Raw genomic sequence first — 15,152 nt, 5'->3', positions numbered from 1 at the left:
GAGATTAAGACATGCACCACTACCGGCTGGTTTCTATGACAAGCTAGTGTGACTACTGGGATTAAAGGTGTGTGTCATTGCTGCCTGGTCTGTAAGGTTGGCCAGTGTGGCTGTTTTAGTTTTATGATCTTCATCAAGCTTTATTTATTAAAATACAAATGAAATGCCACTATAGCAATCCTGTCCTCAGACTGACTCCTCAGACTGCAACTGTCTCCACCAAACTTCAGACTGTGTTGAGTTCCTGTCTCCCACCTTAGATTCCTCTCTCCACCCAGCCATATGACTGCTGTCTCCACTTCCCTAGTGCCGGGATTAAAGAGGTGGGAACACCTTTGTGTGAGCCCCGGTTCTCTTTTAGACAGAGTCAATCTTGTGAGGCCAGGGTGACCTTAATCTAACAGAGATCCCTCTGTGTCTGTCTCCTGAGTCCTGGATTAAAGGTGTGAGCCGCCACTTTCTGGCCTCTAGTGACGTAGCATAGTTCTGCACTCTCGTCTTCAGGCAAGCTTTATTTGTTAAAACATAAACAAAATATCACTATGTCTATCCACTTATTTATATCTCAAATTTTATTTTAAATTATACTAGTTTGATGGTTATCAGTTCGTGATAGACATATAAATGAGTGGAGGTAGCCAGAAACAAATTAAAACAACACTGAAAATTTATCTAAAATCGAACTTGAATTTAACACTGGTAAATAAAACTAGATATTATGATATATACTTATAATAGAAACACTTGGAAGTGGAGCAAGGAGGATCATGAGATAAAGTCCAATCTTGGATATATAATAAGTCCAGAAACCAGTCTGGGCTACGTTACATATTGTTTCAAATAACCAAAACAACAATAAAAAAGAACAGTAAACAAAAGGCAGACTAAGAGTTTTAATATTTCAAATTAGATAACTTCAAGCAGAATGACTATATCATGCCCCATCTTTATGATACCAACAACCATTCCAGTGTTATCAAAAGCAAAATGTGATAACGCGCCACTTTAGGCTTTGTTATGAAATTATAACAAGATGACTTTACCACTGTAACATAGGGAAGAACTTCTTACATAAAGTATGAGGCACAGATAAAAAGTAAAAGATTGGTAAATTCAACTCTTTTTTACAATTAAAATCTTCCATTTTATAAAAACAAATAATTTTAAAAGGGTCAAATGACAAGCTGGGATAAAACTTTATAACAATTATTGACAAATAATATTCTAAAGATAAGATATTTCAAAATCCTAAATTTATACATGCAGAGTATATTTTATATCATAATAAATTAATTAAATTACATAGTTTAAAATAATATGCAAACAATAAACTAGTTTAATTAGTTCATAGTAAGATAGAAATGAAGAAATTTCTATCTTACTATGCACCCCAGATATTCAAAGAAGTGAAAGAAAGACAAAGAAATAGAGATGGAGCTAAGAAATTAAGAGGAAATATTAAGAAATTCTAATAAGGATTAAATCAGAGATTAAAAAAAAGAATTGAGGCACAGAAAGTTTTTTTGAAGATATACTAAATGAGCCTTTCCCAGACCTGATGATGAGTAAGGAGAACATTATTGCATTTGTGCTTGGAGCTGAAAATAACAGTGAAAAAAAGATAAATTTTAACATATATAACAGAATACCATGCACAACTAGAGATTAATGAATAAGAGTACGTATTCCAGCAAATAAATACCATGAAACACTGAAACATGAAATTAAGAATATGCACTCTTGTAAATGTACATCACTTAAAGGCACAAATGTAAATATAAAGAAATGTTCAGAATGTCCATTTGCTGTGCACTTTTGTAATCCAAACACTCAGGAGAACTGACACAAATCTGAGGAGGTCATGCTGGACTACACAGTAAATTTCAGGTTAGCCTGGGTAACAGAGCAATATCCTTCACACACACACACACACACACACACCCAGCAAAAATAAGGTTTGGGGGTGAAAGTTATCAATAAAACACTTTCGGGGTAAATGATGGCAGAATTCAGCCCCCATAACTCTCATTTTTTAAAGAATCAAAAATGCAAGCATGGATTATGGCCGTGAACCTATATCTGGGAAAGCAGAGACAGTAAGCACAAAGGCTAACTGGACAGCCTTTGCCAAATTGATGAGCTCAAGCTTTAATGAGAGACCCCATCTCAAAAAAGAAGGTAGAGGTAGAGATCTATTAAAAAAGACACCCAACATTGACGTCTGGCCTCCGCATACACACACAAACATGTGCACACACTTGCACACACCAACAGAAATACACACACACAAATGGTAAAAATAGATGAAATTTTAAAATGAAGGAAAGAGGAGAGAAGAAAGGAAGGAAACACACACACACACGGTAAAAGTAGATGAAATTTTAAAATGAAGGAAAGAGGAGAGAAGAAAGGAAGAAAACACACACACACACACTCAGTGGCTTGTGGGGAGGCCTTGAGATAAATGAACACCAAACTCAGAAGGTGGCTACCTTTGGAGGTAGAGGGACAAGGACAAGTCATGATCAACAATTAGGGCAAAGTAATCTCCACTGTATTGGTATCTTAAAATTTTTAACTTACGGATTTTATTATTTTTAATTATTTCTTTTATTTTTGAGATTATAAAATAAGTACAACATTTTCTCCTGCCCTTTTCCCCTCCAGGCCCTCTCATACACTTCTTCTTGCTCTTTTTATGTTGTATTTCTTAACCTTAGTGAAGGGTTCATAAATTTCTCATATTACTCTTTATACCCTTTTTTGTAACTATCTGAAATACTTCAAAATACATCTTTAAGCAACAAAGATTACCTTAGATATATAATCTAAGGTAAGGGGTGGGGGAAACCCGAAGCGATTTTAGCTAACATGCTATTCTGTTTCTGGAGACTAGTGATGTAGATCTGTGTCAGGTGTCTGCTTTCTGCTTCCACTTTCTTCCTAGCTTATAAATATGCTCAAGGCTCCGCTATTCTCAACAGCGAAATAAGGATATCCTGCCCCTTATGTACCTACTGTCAATCCCTCACCCAACTCCTTGCCCAGTCTGAGTACCCTTTCTCTAGCACATCAGTGCAAACTGCAACTATCAGGCTCTTGGTCCCCTTTGCTAAAGCAACAACAATCCACTGGAAGTTAATTCCAAACAACTTATCAGATCATTGACACTTTTATATTTGGTGCGACTGATTTGATTGCTCCCTCCCTGGAGGCTGCTTTGTACCTTGGTTTTGATAACTCTTCTTCTTCCTGCTTACCTCTCTATACCCCTTTCACATTCTTCACAGTCTCTGACTTGTTAGTTTTGTATAACTCAGGTGAAACATACATGGTTGTCTTTTTAAATTCTATTCCATCTCATTCTTTAGTTTATCTGTGCTTGTTCCAAAATTCACTATTTTAGTTACTGTACCTTTAGAATAGATATTGATACTAATGCTTTAGCTTTTGAACTTCAACATAAATTTTAGAAAATTTAGTTTAAAAAGGGTTTCCATAAAATTTAGTTTAAAAAAGTTTCCCAAAAGATTTTAAAAACTTTTTGGAATTCTTAAGTATGAGAATATCTAACCTCGCTATTTGTTACTCATTTTGAGATTTAGCCTAGATGCAGCTCTTTCCTTTATGTGTGCCCACTGTAGAATCCCCTGGTTTCATTCTTGCATGAACTTATACTGCCCAATGCACATTCTTTACTCAAGAAATCATTTTAAAAATAATGGTAACAGCTATAATCATGTCTGATAATTAGTTATTTAATATACCCCACATTATGCAGTATCATATCACTTAATACAACAACAAAAACTAAGTTGTAGAAAAGTAAACCCAGTTGTCTGAGGAAATACAGCTAATCAGCTTTACAGTCGCAACAGTAAAGGTGTGATTGTGAATCTTGATCATCAACTTGATCATATTTGGAAACACCTAGGAGAGATGCTTCTGTTCTTGTTGGTAAGGGCATTTCCAGAGAGCTTCAGCTGAAGAGTGAAGAGACATCCTGAATGTGAGCAGGGTTATGCCATAGGTGGGCTCCAGGGTTGAACAGAAAGAAGAAAGAAAGCTGCTTGCCTGTGTTCATCTCTCTCTGCTTCCCAACTGCAAATGTAACCAGCCCACACCCCTGCTGCCAGGATTTCCTTGCAAAGAGGGAATGCAACATGGGCACAGATAAACCTCCTCCTTATGCTGCTTTGCCATGGATTTTGTCACAGCAGCAGAGAACTAAGGCACCAGATCTGTTCTTTACTACTCACCCCTTCTTTCCTAATGATATCATGCTTAACCTCAGCATTAAAATTTAGTGACAGGAAAAAGGTTAATAAAAGATACAAAGCTTACTTTTAAAAACCTAATGAGCAACTGACTATTGAAAGTAAGGTTTAAATATAAACTTTAATTTTAAAATATCATGTCTATATTTTCCCCAGCCAAAAAAAAATTTGCTTCTGTTTGAATTAATAATTGCTGAGTAATAAGGCACCATATACCTTTGCTGGCTTAAAACAAGAAGCACTGTATTCATCCATGAAGTGTATGGTTTAGAACCCAGCAGGAAATATGGTTTCCCTGTCCACTGTTTGAAAAGATGTAAATAGTTGGGAGGTGGAACAATATGCAGGTCTCTTCGTTTAAATGCCTGATTCAGGGATTCAGTGATTGAAAGATGAGCTATTCTGTGAACTATGCATGTAGTATCTAGATGGGGCCCTTTCTGTGTGGCATGTATATGACAGCTGGTTTCCAAGAGAGGGACCAAGTCAGAAGGGCAGTACATTCTGAAAAACAAGCAAATTAACAAATAGGAGCATCTCCAGTGTTCTATGACCTTGTTGATCAAAGTGTGATCTTCAGGCCAGCAACACCAGCAGTGCTGGGGAAAGCCTCACAAATGGAGAACTTGGCACTATATACTACAGCTATGGAATCAGAATCTGCATTTCCATATGGTGACAGATAAGTTGCTCATATATTAAATTTTCAGGTCCTGCTTTATGAAATAAATGTTACTAAAATCACCTTTTGTAGAAGATCCCAAAAAATGAGGAAACTTGTTGGACAATAATCAATTTGTGAGGGAGAAGAACTAAAATCCAAATTCAGGCGAATAGATTCTCCAACTTACGACGTTCATGAATGCTTGCCAGGGCCTCTCAGAACACTTCACAACCTTAGGGATATGCTGCTACACAGACAGTTACCTTGTGTTTAAAGGGAGGTTCTAGAAGCCTTCAGTGCTCTAGGGAAGAGGTCCTGTAACAGTGTCCTCCAAAAAGCATCTTTTCCCCTCTTGTCACACATCACTTGGCCCTGTGACTTCCTGCTAGACTGCATTCCTGGAGTGACAGGGCTATGGCCTTGCTTGTTTATGTAGCTCCAGGAAGATGACTTAATACAGCAGCTGCTCTTTCTTGCTTCTTGATCCACAGGCACTGACCTGCAGATTTGGGGGAGGGGAGCTAACGAAGATCGTTTTCCATGAATTGTGTGTAAGGGATCTGTCTGTGTCTTACCATCAGCCCTGGGTTTCAGCTTCAGAAAATGAAAGCTAGAGGCAGCAACTGATCCTGTAGGCTCAGCTTATCTCTCCATCCAGACTCTCCTTCCTAGCAAGCACGGGAACTTCCTGAGAAACAGTCTCCTTTCTTTCCCACCCCTGCTGCAGCTTAACTCCTCTAGATCTATAATTAACTTTCTTCCATTGGATTGATGCAAACGGGATGTGACCTATGGGAATGAAAGAAACCTTGGCAATAATTTCCAGGTTTCTGTGGTGTCTCAGTTTCTGGTACTCTTTTTAATCTGTTCCCTCTTAAGTCAACTTTTAAGGACATCAAAGCAGATGGAAACACGAATGCCCAGCAATCAGCAGTAGCTGGAAAGGCTAGAAGACTTGATTAAACTAGATAGTCCTCATTTGTGTTTGCCATTCTGCATATTTAGCAAAATCCTCTTTAACTGTGAAAAAAAATTTAAAGACTCATTTGGGTGATAAATTACAATAACTAGGGTATACAATGATCCTGGGGTCACCTTAGGAGCCAGAATAGACCAATACCTCATCTAATGACCAGTATACTGATCATTTAGCTGTTTCTCCAAGAGTAGTGTTTATTTGCTGCTTTAGCTAGGAGTATAAGTAGGCTTCCAGACTTTGTCTTGGCCCTACTCACGAGGAGTCCTTGAAGGACTTGTTTTCTGTTATAGTACACATCCTTCTAGCATTGGTTCTCAGGTTCAAGGCCTGTAGCTTCTCATCCTTCAGAAAATGGCCTTAATTCTAGCATGCCTACACATTAACACTATTATTGGGTGGCAACATCAGAAATTAGAGCTAAACTCCCTGGCAGCCCTTTGATCCCCAGCGGGGGAGAGAATGGCCGGAAGGGACAGCCCTGCTTGGGGCTAGACAGTTAGCATGCTTTCCTCTGAGCTCCAGAGGGTTGCAGACCAGCAGGAAAGAGTGCAGCTATTCTTAGACAAGGTGTGGGAGCCTGGCAGGAGCTGCAGGCACTGCCCTAAGGGTCAGAGACCGGAATCGGCCACCCACTCTGGCTGCTTCCCCTCTTCCTTGGCTGCCCCTCACACAAGGAAATGACCACCCCACTCACCCAACCAGAAGCAGTTTGTGGCTGGGGATAGTGCCACCCCCTAGTTCCCTCTATAGACAGCAGAGCTCTGCCTTCATCTTATGCATCAGAAGTGGATACACTAAGAGCTAGGAGGGGCCTAAAACAATCTGTGTTTCTCCAGAGAACCTGTTATGGGAATATCAGCTCTGATTCCCAAGGAGGAGCCCTGATTTGTCCAGGTATCTAGGTACTGTGGATGACCAGAGCTGCACTCATAACTCTATCAGGTAGTAGTCATGTGGCTGATGTTTCTAAATGCCAACCAGGACAGTATCTACATATAATCACGTTTCCATAGACCCTCTGTAAAATGAGAAAAAAATGACATGATACTTCATGCTTCTTTGGAATGGGCTTTCTCCAAAATTTACTTTTCCTTGAGGTTTAAAAAAAAAGCCTTTGTTTTTATGAAATGGATAAAAAATATGCCACAACCCTTGATATTAAAGCCATAGAGTGGAGAGCACTCAGAAGCATATGAAAACAGTTCATTCATTTTCACAGCTGGTTTTCAGAGTGTTTACTTTCGGTTTACACTGCAACAAGGTACCAAGTATACCTGATGTCTTCTCCATGTTTCTCACAGTCAAATGGAGAAGACAGGCAATAAAAATGTAACCATGTAACTGTAAAACTGAAAAGTACCATAAATGAGCGTCTAGAAAGAATTGGTGGGGGTCTTTTTTCCATTGGAAGTCAGAAGATGACACGGTGCCAGTGTGCTGAGAATGAACAGGAAAAGGCAGCCTAATAAAGGGAAAACTCAGTCGAAACGTGGGGCCAGAAAACCGTTTTGGGAACTAGAAGAGGTTAGCATAGTGAATATAAGAATAGTCAAAGGAAAGAGACAGTGGTCATCTAGCCCTTACAGGCTATGATGAAGGGTAATGGACTTCTTCTCAGAGGAAAAGGAAGTCAGTGGAGAGTTTTCAGTAAGAAAATGCAATGGTTAATTTTGAGTTAAATTACACTGCTCTGCCTACTAAGTGAATCAGAGCCATACTACAAGCCAATGATATTTCAGCAATGGAAGAGATGGAGAAAGGGTGGCTCAAGATGACACTTCCCCCAATTCTGGAAAGCAATACTTCTTTCATGTTTCAGGGACACATGTGTGTGCCAATTCACACATTTGGGCAGTTTTATAGAGAAAATCAGAACTTTTAGGATCTTCCTAGTCCTTTGCCATCAGGACTTCCGATGGTCAGTTTCTAAATCCATACATTTATGCTCAGAGAATCCTCCCTGGCTTGACCCTGTTCCTCTAACAATACTGCCAGATCTCCCTAACTTGCATACTCCATCTCTGGAGAAAACACATCTGGGAAACAGCTGCTTGGGAACTGTCACAGAAACATATCTCCCTGATGCTGTTGAAGCTGGGGTGGAAAGGAGGCATGTGAACTAAAGGAAAAACATGGATTCTTCCCGGCATAAGAGAAGGGTAGAGTGTTGGGGGCACTACTCCTTTGTTTTAGAGATAGACCTCTGGAGTGGCTGTTAAATGTACAACTGGCCACTGTGTCTTCCTCTAATTCCTACAAGGCCAGATGTGTCCCACAGCTGCACACCATCTGACACCCTCCACCACGGAGGAAGCTACAATTGGAGCTTAGAGACAGAAGGGAGGAGAGTGGGCTCTCTTTGGCTCTGGAAGGCTTACTGTGGTACTCAGCAATCAAGACTTCCCACAAAGTGGGCACACAGCCTGGCATTCTGTACAACCACTCCCCCCAAAGTGCCCTGGAGTTTCTAAACTGCTTCCCTACCAAAAGTTCCAGATGGTAGCTTCCAAATTTTATCTCTCTATTTGCTCTGCTCCTTAATTTTTTTCTTCCCTCCCCACTCCAAATGTACCCTGAGTTCCCAACCTGAGCCATGGTGAGTCTAACTGCAAGTAGTCAAGCTGACATCTAATCCTCCCTGAGAAAGAGAGCACACTCTTGTCCAGCAGATGATGTTATCAGCCCCACCCTGGGCTCCAGGCTTGCCTCAGCCCAGACATATGGATCTTTTTAGAGACTTATGCAATTTGGCATCCCTATGTCACACCATGCAAGTCCTGCTGCTTTGACACTGTATGCTGGGAACGCACCCAGAGAGGGAGGGAATGGATCTGTGCAGGCTCTTTTATTCTTTTTTCCTTGTCATTTCTCCTGGCAACTTCCTACTCAATCTGGAAAACAAAAAGTTTTCTTCTTCTGGCTCAGACATTGCCTAAAAACAAGAGAGAGAGAAAAAAATCAAATAAGAAAAAAAAATAGGAAAAAGAAAGAACACAGAACTGCCCTGTGAATATTCTGGTCAGTCTTCCAAGACAAGAAGACAAGAACCCCTCAATCACCCACACATTCTGGCCCTCCTCCTCTACTTCTTCACCTCCCCTCAGTGTGAGATGTGGACAGACATAGATTCTAGTCTCTTTGAATCTCCTAGTTTGTATGGCATATAACCTGAGCACCATCTGTTACAAAACAGGCTCCCCCATCACTTGCATCACCCTGAGCCCTTGATGGGTGAGTGGAACCTGTTTTCTCAAAAAGATACTTCTTCTGTCCCCAAATCCCCTACACACTCCAGTCTAGACACAGAAAGCTGACAGATCTTTGAATAAGGGGAATTCCTTTGCTACCTCTAGAAGAAAGAATGCCTTCTCCTCTCAGAGTACAGCAGCTTCACTGTTAAGGGAGGGGTCCTTGTACTCAGCTGTTAACTCTTCCAACTATGAATCCCCTGGTGGCTCCCAGCTGAATAATGTGCAAAGCTTGAACCCAAGGGCGGGGACATTTTGGATACAGATGCTCTACTGGGCACATTCAGAACTTTACAGGAATTTGGCTATCTCTAAGCCATCCTCTAAAGTAGCCTCTTGCAGGTTGAAAACTCAACTTAGAAGGTAAAGAAGAAAAGCTTTGCTTCACCCTTTTCTTCTAGATCGAGGGGTAGACTGAGCTCTGTGTTTTAATTTGATAGAGGAGATCTCTGTGTGAAGTCAGAACAGTTAGACAGATGTTTCCTATGTAGCTAAGTTTAAAACAGCCAGCTTAATGCTTGGACATCAATAAAACACTTGTCATGAAAGCCCCTCCTTCGAATTTGCAGACACAGGTTGATTGGTTCCTGCCATTTGGGGAAGGAACTGGATAAAATATAGGGTGTAATCCCTTGAGAAGATTCCAGTTCTCTCCAGTAAGGAAAATAGTTGTCTTAATCTACCTTGTGAAAATAAAAAAGAATAGTTTCTAGGGTTTTTGTGTTTCATTTCTTTTTTTTTTTTTTTTTTGAGACAGGGTCTCTCTGTGTAGCTTTAGTGCCTGTCTTGGACCTAGCTCTGTAGACCAGGATGCCTGGCCTCAAACTCACAGAGATCCACCTGCCTCTTCTTTCCAAGTGCTGTGATTAAAGCCGTGCGCCACCACAGCCTGGCTTAGTCTCTCTATTCTTGAATGATTTCTTCATAGGAGTTTCCCTAAACTGATTGTCTCCTGACCTCAGGTACCAAAAAAACTCTTTGGAGCCCCTGGCTTTAATGGGAACACAAACACTGCCTTGCAGTACTCATGTTAAGTTAGACTTGCACCATCACAAAGATCTTCCAGAAGTTTAGGAGAGATTTAGAGAAAGGAGCAGAGGCAATGTTGGCACCCCAACAGGCTGCATTTGCACAAAATAGAAGAAGGTCTTAAGGGGTTGCTTTCCCAGAACCGAGGAGCGTAACCCAAGTTGCCTTCATTATTAACATTTGGACAAGCTGTATTCATCCTTTATAAAACTGTTCCCACAATGACTTGGGCCTGACACATCCAAAGAAAACTAGTACATTAATTCAGCTACCACACTCTGTTCTTTTGCAAAAGGAAAATACATTTGTTTATTACAATTGTTTGCAAAATAGTGTATGCTTATTGTGCAAAACAGACTTATTACATGCATATAATAAATGTTAGAAGGAATGAGGAAGAAAATGAAAATTGCCCATAACTCCACCATCTAGAATGTGGTGGTTTGAATGAGGATAGACTCATATGTTTGAATGCTTAGTCCCTACTTAATGTAACTGTTTGGAAAGGATTAGGGGATGTGGCTTTGTTGGAGGAGATGTGTCACTTTGGGTAGCCTTCAGGTTTCAAAAGACTCATGCTATTCCTAGTGTGCTCTATCTCTTTGCTTGTGGATCCAGATGTTTAGCATGAATTCTAATTGGTATTAATAATAAAAACCCAGAGCCATATATAGGGGTTAATGCTGAAGATCAGAGAAGCTGAGCGGCCAGCTACTAGAGAGTTCTTTTACCAATGCTCAAACCAAAGGAGCAGACTGCAGCTGTCTCCACTAAACCTCAGACTGCACTGAGCTCCTGTCTCCTGCCTTATATTCCCCTCTCTACCCAACTATACCACTGTTGTCTCCTCCTCCCTAGTGCTGGGATTAAAGAGGTGTGATCTCAAGTGCTGGGATCACCTTTGTGTGAGCTGTTTCTCTTTCAGATAGATTCAATCTTGTGAGGCCAGGCTGGGCTTAAAGTAACAGAGATCCCCTGCCTCTGTCTCCTGAATCCTGGGATTAAAGGTGTGTGCCATCACTTTCTAGCTTCTAGTGGTTTAGCTCTGCACTTTGATCTTCAGGCAAGCTTTATTTGTTATGATGTAACCAAAATACCACCACACAGATGTGAGCTCTCCACTCACGCTTCCTGCTGCCATTCTTTTGTTTAGCCCTCATAGACTGCAACTATCTGAAATTGTAAGCCCAGTTAAGGGATTTCTTTTGTAAATCACCTTGGTCATGGTGTTTTCTTGCAAAAATAGAAAAGTAAACTAAGACACAGAATAATCATATGTGTCATGTATGACACATTATCACTAACTACAGTGACCTCTTTTTAAATTTCCTTTTCAACAGTCTACTATGATATACTTTTATTGCAATCTCACAAGCACCGCACAGCTGTAGCAGACACAGACACACTGCAGATTATGTGTGTGATTCCAGTCCAGAGGCCACGTCTTCTCTTACTCATGAGTTGGTTGCTGTTTTTGGAGGCTGCTTGTCTGTTTCCTGGCTGCCCAGTCTCCCGAAATAATCACACAGAAACTGTATTAATTAAATCACTGCTTGGTCTATTAGCTCTAGCTTCTTATTGGTGATCTCTTACGTCTTAAATGAGCCCATTTCTATTATTTTATATTTTATCACAAGGCTTGTGGTCTACCGGCAAGGTTCCAGCTGGTGGCTCGTGTCTTTCTCCTCTGGCGGCTACATGGCATCTCCCTGACTCAGCCTACTCTTTCCTCTATCTGTTTGGAACTCCTGTCTTGCCCTATACAAGTGCAAGAGGTGCTGTTTTCACAGCATAGGAGACTCTCCAGCTCACTTAAAGTTTACATATATACATATATATTATATATTTACTTATATATAAGATATTTATGTATGACATAGTTATGACACATATATGAGGTACATATTTATATAAAAAGTAAGAATCTGAAAACCTTTCTGAATTAGACATCTGATAAACTAAGATACAAATGACTCAAAACAAGTAATTATATTATTAAACTATTAACTATTATTAATTTAAAATAATAAATTATGTTTTCATACATTAGCAACAAAAAACAATTAAACAGAAGATTGTGTTTGCAATAGTTTTGCAACACTCATGAGCAGTGCTAAGTTAGATAAGGAAGATCTCTGCAAAGTTTACAAGAGACCAGAGAAAGGAGCAGTGGGAATGCCTGGCACCAACATGCTGCATTAACACACAGTGAGACACAAATTGCTGAGGAACAAACCTGATGAAACAAACTAAAACCACTTCAGAGAAAGTCATTAACTTTAACAAAGACTCAAACCATAGATATGCATATCTGGTTCACTGGACAGAAAAATTCAGTTCTTCCTGAATTAATCTGTGCAGTAATTTTGGTCATAATTCAAAGGAGAAGAGCAGAGTGTGGTGGCTTATGCTTGTAATTCTGGCACTGGGAAAGCAGAGGTGGTAGGTTCTCAAATTTGGAGGCTGCTTAGGCAACATAATGAAACCTTGCCTCAAACAAACAAACAAACAAAGCAACACTGTTGGGGTGGCCGACCACTCCCTTGTTTGAGGGGCTTAGACGCCCCAGGGGCGGAGGATACCTTTAAAAGAACCGGGTATGGGGTAGGCCCTCTCTCTTTTCCCTTTTCCTCTTGGTTCGCGTAAGTTTATCCCATTTTTTCCCTTTATTAAAACTGATTTATTCGAAAAGGACTATTTTTGGTTATTTCAAATCTCTGCCGTATCACAACACCAACAAAGAAAGTGGGAGAAAGAGGGAAGGAGGAAAGAAAAAAAATCTAAAAGGTTAATTTGGAAAATGATCTGATAATTCTTTATCAAATCATTATTATGCACTGAGAAATAATGATCCAAGGATAGTTAGGGCAATTCTGAAAAAAATAAAGGAGGGGAATTTGCCTGAAAATAACGGGACTTATGGAAAGCTGAATTAAATAAGACGACAATACAGGTGATGTGAGAGGCATGTGTTACATGAAGGGCAGGTGAACCAACACATGAATGTGGCAGGTCACTAAGAGGTCAGGTCAGATCAGGAGAGAGGAGACTATACAACAAAGTTTGGAACAGGGTAATCTGTATGAACAATATTTGGGCCTGGATTTCTGTCAGTTATATCTGCTACATCTCTAAGCCTAATCCTGACCCTTCCAGGCTCCTCTTGTTAGTATATTCTGCCAATGTAGAACATCCAACACTGCCACAGAGGACAGGAAAAGCAATCAGAATGAATAGAACCCATCAGATACATTAACTGTAGATCATAGTAATGTGTAAGGCACTGGCAGAATTCAGAACATGTACTAGAAATAGGAAGTCAGTAACCTGAATGAATGACATGTGAAACTAGAATAATTAAAATATATTATAAAATAATCAAACAAAGTAGAGTGTGGCTCAGAGATAAAAAGAAACAGGAAAGCAAATCCTAACCAATGTATTGACCATGTCATCTCTGGGCCAACAGTATGCTATGTTGATGGGGAAGCTCAGCCAATCACCTTGTTTGTGGAGTGTGTCTCCCCCCCTCCCCCGGGGCCCCAAATAGCCTATAAACCATCGTTGTGTGCTTGTTTTTTCCTCTTTGTTTTTCCTGCGCTCCTCGCTGGAACTCAGGTTTTGTAAGTTCTCCTTCTTTCCTTTATTAAAGAATATTTTATATTAGAGCTAGTCTGGTTAATTCCAACTGCCGATCAACCACGCCCCATCACTATGTCTAAATTGCTTACTTATTAGTGCCACTATTCTGTCCCTGAAATTCTGACAAAAGAGATGACTGCCTAGAAGACTGATAAGCTATGTAAGTGAGCCTCAGGCCAGTTCTCTTCCAGTTAAACGACAGTACGTGGGTTCCAGGTGCCTTCTGTATGCTGATTGCCTTATTCTACAGCCTCACTTTCTGTCCTTATAATTACAGCCTCCTTTGTTGGAAACACAAGATCTAGATGGTACATGTGTTTGTATATCATCCCAAGTGGAATAACCTTCCCCAACTCGTGCCTCTTGGTTCTGGCTTTTTATGCCCTAAATAACCTTTGTGATTGCCTCATAGTAATGTGGTCTGAGTGTTCCTAGTCTGTATTCTTTGGAATAGACTGCCTGTCACTGAGACAGCCACAACATCAAGATAGTTTCCCACAAGACACTGGGATGGAGAATCAGCAGGCCGGGTGTTCTAGACTTCACTATCAGTAGATGTCTAGTCTGATTATGTCTAAAGGAGGCTCCCGAGGGCAAAAAAAGTAAAAGAGGGACTCACTTTTAGAATATAAATTCTCATTGCTTCTTTCCAGTAACTGATACTACCACCATTAAGTGTAGTGGGGAGCTGCGGGCCTGCTTTTCGTCCTGCCCGGATCCCACATGGTTAGCTTATACCCTGAAATAACATCACACAAATTGTATTCTTTTAAACACTGCTTGGCCCATTATTTTCAGCTTCTTACTCACATCTTGATTAACCCATATCTAATAATCTGTGTAGCAACACGAAGTGGTGCCTTACCGTTTAGTTTCTAGCATACGTCCATCTTGGGCTGGAACTTCGTTGCATGTGGCATCTCTCTGAGGAGAGGCATGGCGGTCTGACTAACTTAGGAGAGGCGTGGCATCTTACTGATCCTTCTACCTCACTTCCTCTTCCTGTTCTGTCTACTCCACCCACCTAAGGGGCGGTCTATCAAATGGGCCAGGCAGTTTCTTTATTAGCCAATGAAATCATCAGATAGATAGAAGACACACCTACATCAATTAAGGATCTTTCTGTGCATACCAGGACAGTCCCTGAGTGCTTTCAAATGCTTTCAAAAGAAAATTTGCAACATGGGGGATGAGGAGAGCTTTGATCCCAAAGTATGAAACTAAAAATAGAAATGAACAAATGCTTCATTAATAATGTCTATAGAAGGTAACTTAACATGTAAGCTGCAATTCAAGTCTTTAATAATTTTATT

Source organism: Arvicola amphibius, chromosome 12, assembly GCF_903992535.2.
Source record: "Arvicola amphibius chromosome 12, mArvAmp1.2, whole genome shotgun sequence".
Lineage (NCBI taxonomy): Eukaryota > Metazoa > Chordata > Mammalia > Rodentia > Cricetidae > Arvicola > Arvicola amphibius.
This window is presented reverse-complemented; position numbering follows the sequence as displayed.